Raw genomic sequence first — 9,837 nt, forward strand, 5'->3', positions numbered from 1 at the left:
CATTAAACATTGAGAGGGAAAGAGAACTGAGCACCCCCCACACACACATTCTTGGCTTTTCCCATTCCACTACACCTGCAGTTGTCATCATTTCTCCCACACAAAGGTTCGAACCCTGGCCGGCCATCCTTTACCCCAGAGTCCCATTTTCGATAGGATTCACTTAGCTCTACTCTCTGTGTTCACAGGTGGAGAGTTCCTCTTTCCATGGAATGAATCAGGATTTGCCTAGCAATAAAACCTATGTCAAAGCTTCTGGATAACACTGATCAAGCATGAATCCACCGGTAAACATAAAGTGCCTACTAAGGGCAGAAGATACCAAAAAAAAAATCAAACAACAATGCCTGCCCTCAAGTAGCTTCTTATCTAATGAGGCAGACAACATGCCAACAGATAACAAAAAATAAGTTATAAACGAGAACAGGACCTAGCGAACAGAGGGAAGGTACTAAAATTCAGAAGAGTTGGGAAAGACTTCCTAGAAAATAAGATTTTAACTGAGACTTAAAGAAAGTCAAAGGGATCACCTATAACAGGAAAGCGTTGCAGGTGTGGGGGCCAGCTACATCAGTGCCCAGTAGAGGGATGGAGAGTCTTGGGTGAGAAACTGCTAGGAGGCCAAACTCTAGAGTAAAGAGTACGTGGCAGAGCACAGCCAGTAGGAAGAGGCTAGGGTGTGAAGGGCTTTGAATGCCAAGCAGCTGGTTTTATGTTTGATATTAGAAGTGATATGGAGACGGGGGGGGGGGGGGGGGCAGTAAACTGGTCATATACTTTAGGGAAAATTCGATTTAGTGGTTAAATGGAGGATGAATGAAGAAGAAAAAACTGAAGCAGACAGACTTGCCACCCCCCAGCAGCTGATAAGGGGGGTGCTAATCATCTGTACTAAGGTGGGGCTAAGGTCAGAGGAGAGTGGAGGAAATGCTCCATACAACTAGTCAGCAGACATCATAAAAGTATGATCTAGAGGAAAAGGTCTGAATTTGAAGTTAGAGACTAAATCCTGAGTCTGCCCTGACTCCCTGAGGGCCCTTTGACTGGTCACTTTGCCCCTTTGGGGCTGGATTTCTTCCTCTGTAAAGCCTTGGGGCGGGTTGGCATGGAGGGTGCCCAAGCTCTTCTCCACCCTGACTTCTAGGATCCCATGAAATCAACCCCATCTTTCTATTCAGTTAGCACACATTTTAGTAGTCATTAAGTGATGGGCACCATGGCAAGCTTTGCAGATGCAAAAATCTGCAGCCAAGGAGCCCCTGTCCTTAAGGAGTTCATATTCAAACTCAACAGTCAACTTGCAAGCAGCCATGCATGGCCAGGAAACAGACAGTGAAAATGGGGGTCATCTTGGAGGGAAGAAATGGGGGCACCCCCAGGCTACGTCTAGGAGAAGATAGCACCCCCCAGCCTTGTGCCCATTGCTCTGACCCCTCCTCGTCTGGCTTGCCTGGGTCAACCATGGAAACCTGTGCCCAATGAGCTTTTCCACCTGGGCGCTGCCTCCCCGAGCCAGGGCTCCTTTGCTCCGTGCAGCCAACTTGAAGCACTCTCTCTGCTGCCCCCAATGCCCAGTTTGCTTTTCCCCTGTCTTTTCTTTTTAATTCCTAGCTCTGTTTCATTTGTGCCCAAGCCCTCCTATCCAATTCATTAACAGCACTTTGCATCCACTGCGAACAGCTGTCTGCAGCCACAGAGGCACTGCATTCATCATCATTACATCAGCGGAGGAAGCTCGCCCTGCTTGCCATCAGCAGCCAAAGGACCCCAATCAAGGGCTGGCACACTCCGTGGGCCTCATTTCTCCGAAATGACTCTGAGTATTTGGGGACCGCAGGAGGAGGCTTTGATCCCCACCCCACGCCTTTCCTCCAGGCAGGAACCAGAGAGGCAATAAGGGGAGAACAAAGTGGAATGGCCCAGGGAGGGGAGACCCGTCAGAAAACATCCCCCCTTGGGCTAGGAGTGGGGAGCCCTTTGTCACTTCTGAGACACAGATGCCATTGCTCTGAGGAACAGATCCAGGGGCAGGAGGCGAGCCTCCGGGTGCTTGGAGATGCCCAGTGAAACCCAGAGGAGACAGAAGGGTTCCTTATAGGCTGAGGCAAGGTAAATTCAGAAGGTTTATTTAGGAAGACACAAGTTTTTGGCATCTCCCTGTCCAAATTACAACTGGAAACTTTACCCAAGGAGCACCCAGGGCTTCTAACATCCATGTTTAACCATCATTTCTGCCCAGATCGTTGGTCTCCCTCGGGGTGAGGGGGCAACTCAGCCCCCCCTTTCCCTAGAGTTTCTCAATAGACACCATAATGAGTTTCAACTCCAACCTTCCAGAGCAGTTAGACTAATAATGTGCTGGAAACACAAGAAATTTCCCGAGCTGGCTCCACTTCTTACTACCCATGGGATTGGGACAAGTCCATCCACCTCTCTGTGCCTCTGTTTACTTACATACAAAATGAACAGGCTGGGCATTTCTTCTAGCCTGTGAGCCTGTGTTTCACTGTGACTTCACATCCATGGATCTGAGTTTCCTCATCTCCAAAATGAAGGGGTCAATGTAGATGCCCCTAAATAATCCCCCTAGCTCCAAATGGAGGATCCTGCCTCATGGCTGCCTGGAAGGCAGCAAAGCAGTCCACGAGCTATAGGGTCCACCTAGTCTAGAAGGTTTAGATAGGTCAAAACTTTTGTTTCGAATGGAACTGAAGACAAGTCCACCAACATCACGATGACTCATGATCACTGGTCTTGCTCATGGCAACAACACCTGTGCCCACTCCCAACTCATCCACCATTGTTCCATTCAGCCTGGGGAATCACTGATTGAGTAGAACAGATGGTTTCTGTTAAAGAATAGCATTTATGGACATTTCCTAAGATGTTTGGAAAGGGAATGCCCCCTCCCTCGAAGTAGGCTATTTTTTTTCCCCAGAACTCAAAATTCCCTCCCCTTCCCCCCCCCACACACACATCGGTTTTCCCTGAGGTGGCATCTACCCTCTTCACCACACAAGCCACTTTTTCACAGGACTGTCCTTTCCTTCAGACAGGAGGACAAGATTAACAGCTGCATCAAGTTCTTTGGAGCTACTGGTGAGGACAAATTTCAATGAAATATTGATACCCTCCTCCAGCCATTTAAATGCAATCTCTAAATTAAAGGGCTCCTCCCGAGAAGAGAAAAGAGAAGCCATCAAGTGAAAACAAAACAAAACAAAACTCAAGCTGACTCCCTGGGGAAGGACAGATTAGGTCTCAAAGCCAAGATGCAGAAGGCCAGGATACAACCCACTTCAAACCCTCTCATTAGAACATTTATTTTTATTATTTATTATTTTTTTCGGTTTTTGCAAGGCAATGGGGTTAAGTGGCTTGCCCAAGGCCACACGGCTAGGTGATTAGTAAGTGTCTGAGGCCACATTTGAACTCAGGTCCTCTGGACTCCAGGGCTGGTGCTCTATCCACTGTGCCACCTAATCGTCCCTTATTGGGACATTTATTAAGTGCCTGCCATGTCCCAGGAACTGTGCCAGGGGCCGGGGATACCAAGCAAAGAACCATAGTCCCTCCCCTTATGGGGCTTACAGACTCAAAACAGGTAGAGGAAAGAGGACTATCTATCCTAACTTCCAGAAACTCATCCTTGTGTTCCCAATTCCAAGTTCCTGATCTCCACCGCAGGTAAAGGCCTTAGCCAGCCTTTGTGATCCCGGAACAGCTTACCTGCAGACCTCCCTCCCCATTTTCTCTTACCTTGTCCCCTTCTAGAGACATGGACCAAGATTTGCAATTGTAGCACTGAAACAGGTGGGCATGAAAAACCATTGTTATTAATCACAGGGTGAGAGAGCAGAGCTCTGTCAGAGATAACTGTCATCACAAAAGAGAGAGGGGCAAGTCCAACACTTTTTCCTGTCAACAAGAATGGTGTCAGGGCCTGGAATTGTTTTAAGCTGCTTTTGGTAGCATCCAGTCAAAAGGAATTCACAGCCAAAAGCGTGCATTTATTAATCCCTTTCTGTAAGCTAAAGACCGCCTGAGCACCCGTTACCCAAAGACAAAAATCAAAAAAATAAAAGGACTGCCTGCTAGATTTCTAGTGCCTGCATTCCTTGGTACCAGTGCGCGCGCGCGTGTGTGTGTGTGTGAGAGAGAGAGAGAGAGAGAGAGAGAGAGAGAGAGAGGGAGATGATTCCAGGCTGAGATAACATAGGTTTCCTCTAGCATGTTAACCACATTTAACATTTTAAGCCTTCCACTTGTTTGACTACAACCTCTTGAGAATTTGCCAACTATGAAATAAACACCAAGCACTCTCCCACTTACAAGTCTGGAATGGCTTGCTTTTTAATGCAAAATTTAGATTTTTCTGTCACCTGCTTTTGAAAGGATCAAGACAGGCGCAGCCAGCCACGCTGCCCTCCTCAGCGTCCCTGAACCAGCTCTAAAATATATCCAAGGGAAAGGCTGGGACCCCTCTGCTCTTAGACATAGATATCTAAGGGAAGGAGATGACCCCTGTCTCATGATGCTGGCTGGCCCTCCTCTTTCAGGACAGATGGGTTTCCTATCTATCTAAATATTTAGTTCAGGGCATTGTCGTTTGGCTGCAATTACATGCCAGAGAAGATTTTCATTCTCTCTGCCAGGAATGGCTTTCCTAGGGAAAGCCTGGGCAAAGGGCTAAGCTGGTGTTCTCTTCTTCCTTGATGTCTTTCATGATCTGCCTTCCTGACCCAAACGGAAAGTTCTCTCAGACACCAAACTAAGTCTGAATATTAATCTATCAGTGAAACTCATCAGTAAAGCTCAGTAAAAGCTATGTTTCCCCTGATTCTGCATCTTAGCAAATATTTAACTTATAACTCATCGTCTTCATAAGGTTCTATACTCGGTGATAGAGAAAGTTAAGTTTTTAAAAATACTGCAGATTTTTATGACTTTCCTGAAATAAGAAAGGATAAATTCTCTTAAACTAAATAGCCTCTTGGTGATGACACTTTGAATTCCTGGAATCCAGTTTCTCTTTTCAGTTAACTCTGAGGAGAAGAGACAGACTGTTCCATCAAGGAGAGCTACGTCCTCTCTTCAGTGATAGACAGTTGCCTCCAAGATGCCCCACAGTATTAGCATCATCTCCCCATCGGAGCTGAACCCTAATTTTCATCTATCATGACCTGAACCGTGGCCAAGCCAATTTTTTCAATGGCTTTTCAAGCTAGGCATTTCTTCTGCCTGCAGCCTTAAATTCGGCCTCCGAGCAATTTTCCTGAGGACCATCGCCACACGGAGAAGGCCTTGGGTCCCCTCATCCTCCTGCGGCTTGGTTCAGTCGCTCAACCTCAGAATTCTTTAGCTGCCTACAGAAAACTCCATTCCTGCAGAATCCAAGCTCAAACACCCAGAGGCCCTCCCAAGCCTCCCAGCTTGGCTGAGACCTTGGTGCTGGGGTCTCATTTCATGTACACAGCTCAGAATGGCAGTCACTGTCCCCAAGTGGCAGTGACAACTTGGGGTTCAGGGCAGTCCCTTTAAGGGATCCACACCTATTCAATGGAGCCAGACTGCGGGGCTGCCTGCAGGATTCTCCCACCGCAGCCAGCTCTCCTCCGGACACGGAAATCGTTTTTGGACAAAAAAAAAAAATACAAAACTACACAAACCAAATCTAAACAAAACAAACCAAACCAAACAGAAAAAGGAAACAGACTAGGAAGCTTCGCCGGCTGGGCATACGGGGCTCCTGCACTCTCCCCTCAGAGAGGACTGGGGGTGTTGATTCGGGCTCTCAGTCTCTGTCCCTCTGCCTCTCCACACCCTACACCTTTTTCCTGAAGAGCCCCCCAGGAGCCGGCGGCCCCCCAAGGCTGTCAGGAAGTCACTGGGGCGCCTGCGGGTTTTTCGGGGTACAGAGAGGACCCGGGCCCCGCGCCGGTGAGGCCTGAATGAAGTTTTCTTGGGCGCAGGGAGACGGGCTGACCCGCCTTTAGACACAGAGCCCCCCGTCCCCCGCCGCCCCTCCGGGCCGGGCCCGTGGGGGGCCGCTGCGACGCCGACAGCCTTTGGGAATCTTGGCTCCCGGATCTCGGGGGCGCCCCCCAGTTTCCTTTTAATTAAGACTATCGTGCAGAAGGCGCGCCCCGGTGGCGGCAGAGGCGCAGACGGGGGGTCCCCGCCCCCCCAAGGCCGTCCATCGAGGCGGCAGCGCGGCCTGAGACCCGCGGGGGGCCCGGACTCCAGGGGAGACGGGCCCGGGGGGCCGGAGAGATCCGAACCGGGCCCCGCGGCCACATGCTCCGCCCCCCCGCGGGACCCCCAGGCAGCCCGGGGGGCCGGGGGCGCCGTCTGAGGCCCGGCCGGGGGGGGGGGCCTCCTAGGCCGCCCAGTTCTCAGAGCAGAGCCCCCGGCCCAGCCCCCCCCCCCGCGGCGCAACACTCGGAAGTTGGGGGCGGGGGCGGGCGGCCCCCTCCCCCAATACAAACACTCAAAACCCCCGGGGGGAGGGGGCGCCCCCGGCCCCCGGGGCTCCGCTGGAGCAAGGGCCCGGCTTGTCCCCGGCGATCTTCCCAACCCGGGCCCCCCTCGGCCGGGGCTGGCCCGGCCCACAGAGGCCCCGCCACGGGGGTCTCCCCGGGAGAGCCGCTCCTCCTCCAGCCCCGGCCCCGACGTGGGGGGCACGTGCGGCCCGGCCCAGGCGGCCTCCCCTCCGCCCCCCGTCCGGGCCGCGCTTGGCGGGGTCCCACACAAAGGCCGCCCCGCTGCGCCGCCCGCCCGTCTCCACGACGCCCCCCTCTTCCCTTAGAGGCGCCCTGCGCCCCTTCTCCCGGGGCAGAGGTGCATCGGCAGGAGGGAAGGACCAGACCCCGGGCCAGGCGCCGCAGTCAGCGCTGCCCCCGAGCCAAAGGGAGTCGGGGCCCCGTGTGAAGGGGTCCAGGTTCCGGTGGCTAAAAGGGTTCAGGTCCCGGTAACTGAAGGGGGCCAAGTCCGGGGAGGGAAAGGGACCGGGCCGGGTCGGTGAGGGGGACCGGGCCCCGGTAGGGAAGGGGATCTGCCGGGTCGGGGAGGGGGACCGGGCCCCGGCAGGGAAGGGGATCTGCCGGGTCGGGGAGGGGCTGCAGGCCCCGGTGGGGACGTGTTTTCGCGTTAGCCAACTTCTCAAAGTAGGCTGCGCTCCCGCCGGGCTCCGCGGGCCAGCCGCTGCCCGGCGCGGTGGAGGCGCCTCGGCCGCCGCAGCCCCAACAGCCGCCCTGGCCAAGGGGCCGGCGCTGGCGGAGGCCGCGGCTGCCCGCCCGGCTCGCTCCTCGGCGCCGCGCTTGTGGACGGGGCCGGGGCCCCCGGCAGGGCCCCCTCTCCGCCCACAGCCCCTTCTGCGGCTCCCCAGCGCCGGGCGCCGCTCCTGGGCCCCCCCAGCTGGCCCGGGGCCCGCGTGGACTTCCCCACGCGGCACTTTCCTCCTCCAAGCTCATCCGGCCGAGTGTCATTACGGCGCTGTCAGGGCGTTATGAATGTTTAACTCCGGACCTAAATGAAACAATTACAGAGATCCATCAGGCCGGCTCCCACCCCAGTTACGGCGGCTTCCAGGGAGCAGCTGGCCCCGGCGCGGCCCGCGCAGGAGCCCCCCTGCAGGAGGCGCCCCTCTAAGCTCGGCGCTCCCCCGCCCCGCGGCCCGGCCGGCGCGCCCCCCAAGGCCTCCGGGCCCCCTCCCCTTCACACGAGGCCCCCCTCCTCCGCCCTGGCCAGGGGGCTGCCCACACGGGCCGGCGGCCACCTGACGGCCGCCGGGCAGGGCCGGGTCCGGGGCCTGCGCCTAAGGCGGCCTCCCCCGCCGCAGGGGGCTCCCGGTGCCCCCCCCCCGTTACGGGCTGCCCCCCCCGTTACGGGCTGCCCCCGGCCTCGCACGAGTCCAGCTGGATGCCCGGGCCCCGAGGGCAGAGCGAGGCGGCGGCGGGGCAGGGGCGGCGGGCATCCCCCCACGTGGGCCCGGCGGGCTCGCCCCCCTCAAGCCCAGGCCAGCTCCCCGGGGGGGATGGAGGACGGGTCCGGGGCCAGGAGCCCCCCACTGCTGGGGGCCGCCGGCTGCCGCCGGGCACACGCTGCTCCGGCACCTGTGGCGTGGGCACCCCTGGCCCCGGGCAGCCGGCCTCCGGCGGGCACCGACCCCAGACCTGCCCGGGAGGGGGGCTCGCTGGCCTCCCTCCGCCCGTGCCCCCTAGGACGTGCTTGGGGGAGGGGAGGGGGCCCCGGCTGGCGGGCGGCGGGGGGAGGGGCCGCCTTTCCGAGCCCCGAAGTTTCTCCTCGGGCCTCCGCGGGGCGGGGACCCCCAACCCCAGGGAGCCGGGGAGGCGGGCGGGGAAGGCGAGGCAGGCCGCCGCTCGGGCCCCGGGCTGGGCCGCGCAGCTGCCCGCGGTCTCGGGGCCCCGCGCGGGGCGGCGCCTCTGAGCCCCCCGAGTCCCCGGCCCCGCCGAGGGCGCCCCGCCGCCGGGCCGCGCGGGCCACCGGGGGCAGACAAAGAATCGGGCCGGCTCCCCCGCTCCCTACCTGGCCGCGGCCGCCAAGTTCCCGCGCCGCGCCCCGCCGGCCCCGGGGGCCCCTCCGGCCCCGCGCCTGTGTGGGGGGCGGCGGGGAGGCCCCTCGGGCCCCGCTGACATCGCGGCCGGGTTCCAGCGAGGCGGGGGGGGGGGGGGAGCGCAGGAAGCAGGAGGGAAGCGAAGAGAAACAAAGTAGCAGAAAGGGGGCCGAAGTGCAGGGAGGGGGCGGGGACGGGGAGAGGCAAGAAGTGCAGAAGCAGAGCCGGGGGCGCCGGGCCCCGCGCGGCCGCCCGGTCCCGCGCTCCGGCCCCGCGCTCCGGCCCCCGAGCTCCGGCCCCCGCGCTCCAGCCCCGCGCTCCGGCCCCGCGCTCCGGCCCCGCGCCCGGCCGCCCGGCCCCCGCGCTCCGGCCCCCGCGCTCCGGCCCCCGCGCTCCGGCCCCGCGCTCCGGCCCCCGCGCTCCGGCCCCGCGCTCCGGCCCCCGCGCGGCCCACTGACCTCTCGGCCGAGCCCGGCGCCGGCCCGCTGGGCTCGGGCCTCCTGCGGCCTCGCTGCCGCCTCGCTCCGGCCGGGCCTCCGCCAGCACTCGCCGCCGCTCCGCCGGAGCCTCACATGTTGCAAAAGTTGTCGGCGGCCCCTTCCCTGCGCCCGCCCCCGGCCCGCCCCGCCCCCGCTCTCCCGCCGCCCCCGCGCCGCCCCCCGGGGCCGCCCCCCCCGGGGCCGGGGACCCACCTGGGCGGACGGACGGCCGGAGCAGCCAATGGGGAGCGCCGCGGCGGCCCGGCCAAACTTGGGGCTGGCGGCCGGCCCGGGGGCGGCGGGCGCGGGCGCTGCCGGGCCTCCCGCCCTTTGTGTGGCGGGCCGAGGGGCCGCGGCGCGGGCGCGTCCGAGGGGCCGGCTCCGGCGGTGCCGCTGGCGAGCTGCGCCCGGGCCGCCCCGCCCCGCCCCCTCCCCGCGGCCCGGCCGCTCCGACTCGGGGCTCCGCCGGCCGAGCTGCGGGCGGGGAGGGGCGGGCCGGCCCGGGCGCCGCCCCCCGCGCGGCCCGGCAGCCAATGGCGGCGCGGCCTGGGCCGGGGGCGGGGCCGCGGCGCGGCGGGGAGCCCGAGCCACGCGCCCGCACCCCCCCGCGGCTCCTCCTCCCCTCCCCCTCCTCCCGGCGGGGCCCCTCCCCCCGGCGGGGCCCCTCCCCCGCGGCCACTTCCTCCTCCCGCCGCCCCGCTTTCCTGCCGCCCCCCCCCCCGCCCCGGGCCCCGGGCCCGGACCCCGCCGCGCGGGGCGCCCCCTCCCGCCGGGCCCCGAGTC

General features: G+C 60.9%; 1 protein-coding gene across 2 annotated transcripts in view; it reads right to left on the bottom strand.

Annotated features, from left to right (window-relative positions):
- Positions 1-9,384, bottom strand: part of GLI3 (GLI family zinc finger 3) — a 259,620-nt gene extending 250,236 nt beyond the window's left edge. For both annotated transcript variants that reach the window (XM_074199223.1, XM_074199222.1), the window contains exon 1: positions 9,268-9,384. The gene's annotated coding sequence lies outside the window, so the exon portion shown is untranslated. The remainder of the gene's footprint in view (positions 1-9,267) is intronic.
- Positions 9,385-9,837: the final 453 nt, after the last annotated feature.

Source organism: Macrotis lagotis, chromosome 8, assembly GCF_037893015.1.
Source record: "Macrotis lagotis isolate mMagLag1 chromosome 8, bilby.v1.9.chrom.fasta, whole genome shotgun sequence".
NCBI classification, from domain to species: domain Eukaryota; kingdom Metazoa; phylum Chordata; class Mammalia; order Peramelemorphia; family Peramelidae; genus Macrotis; species Macrotis lagotis.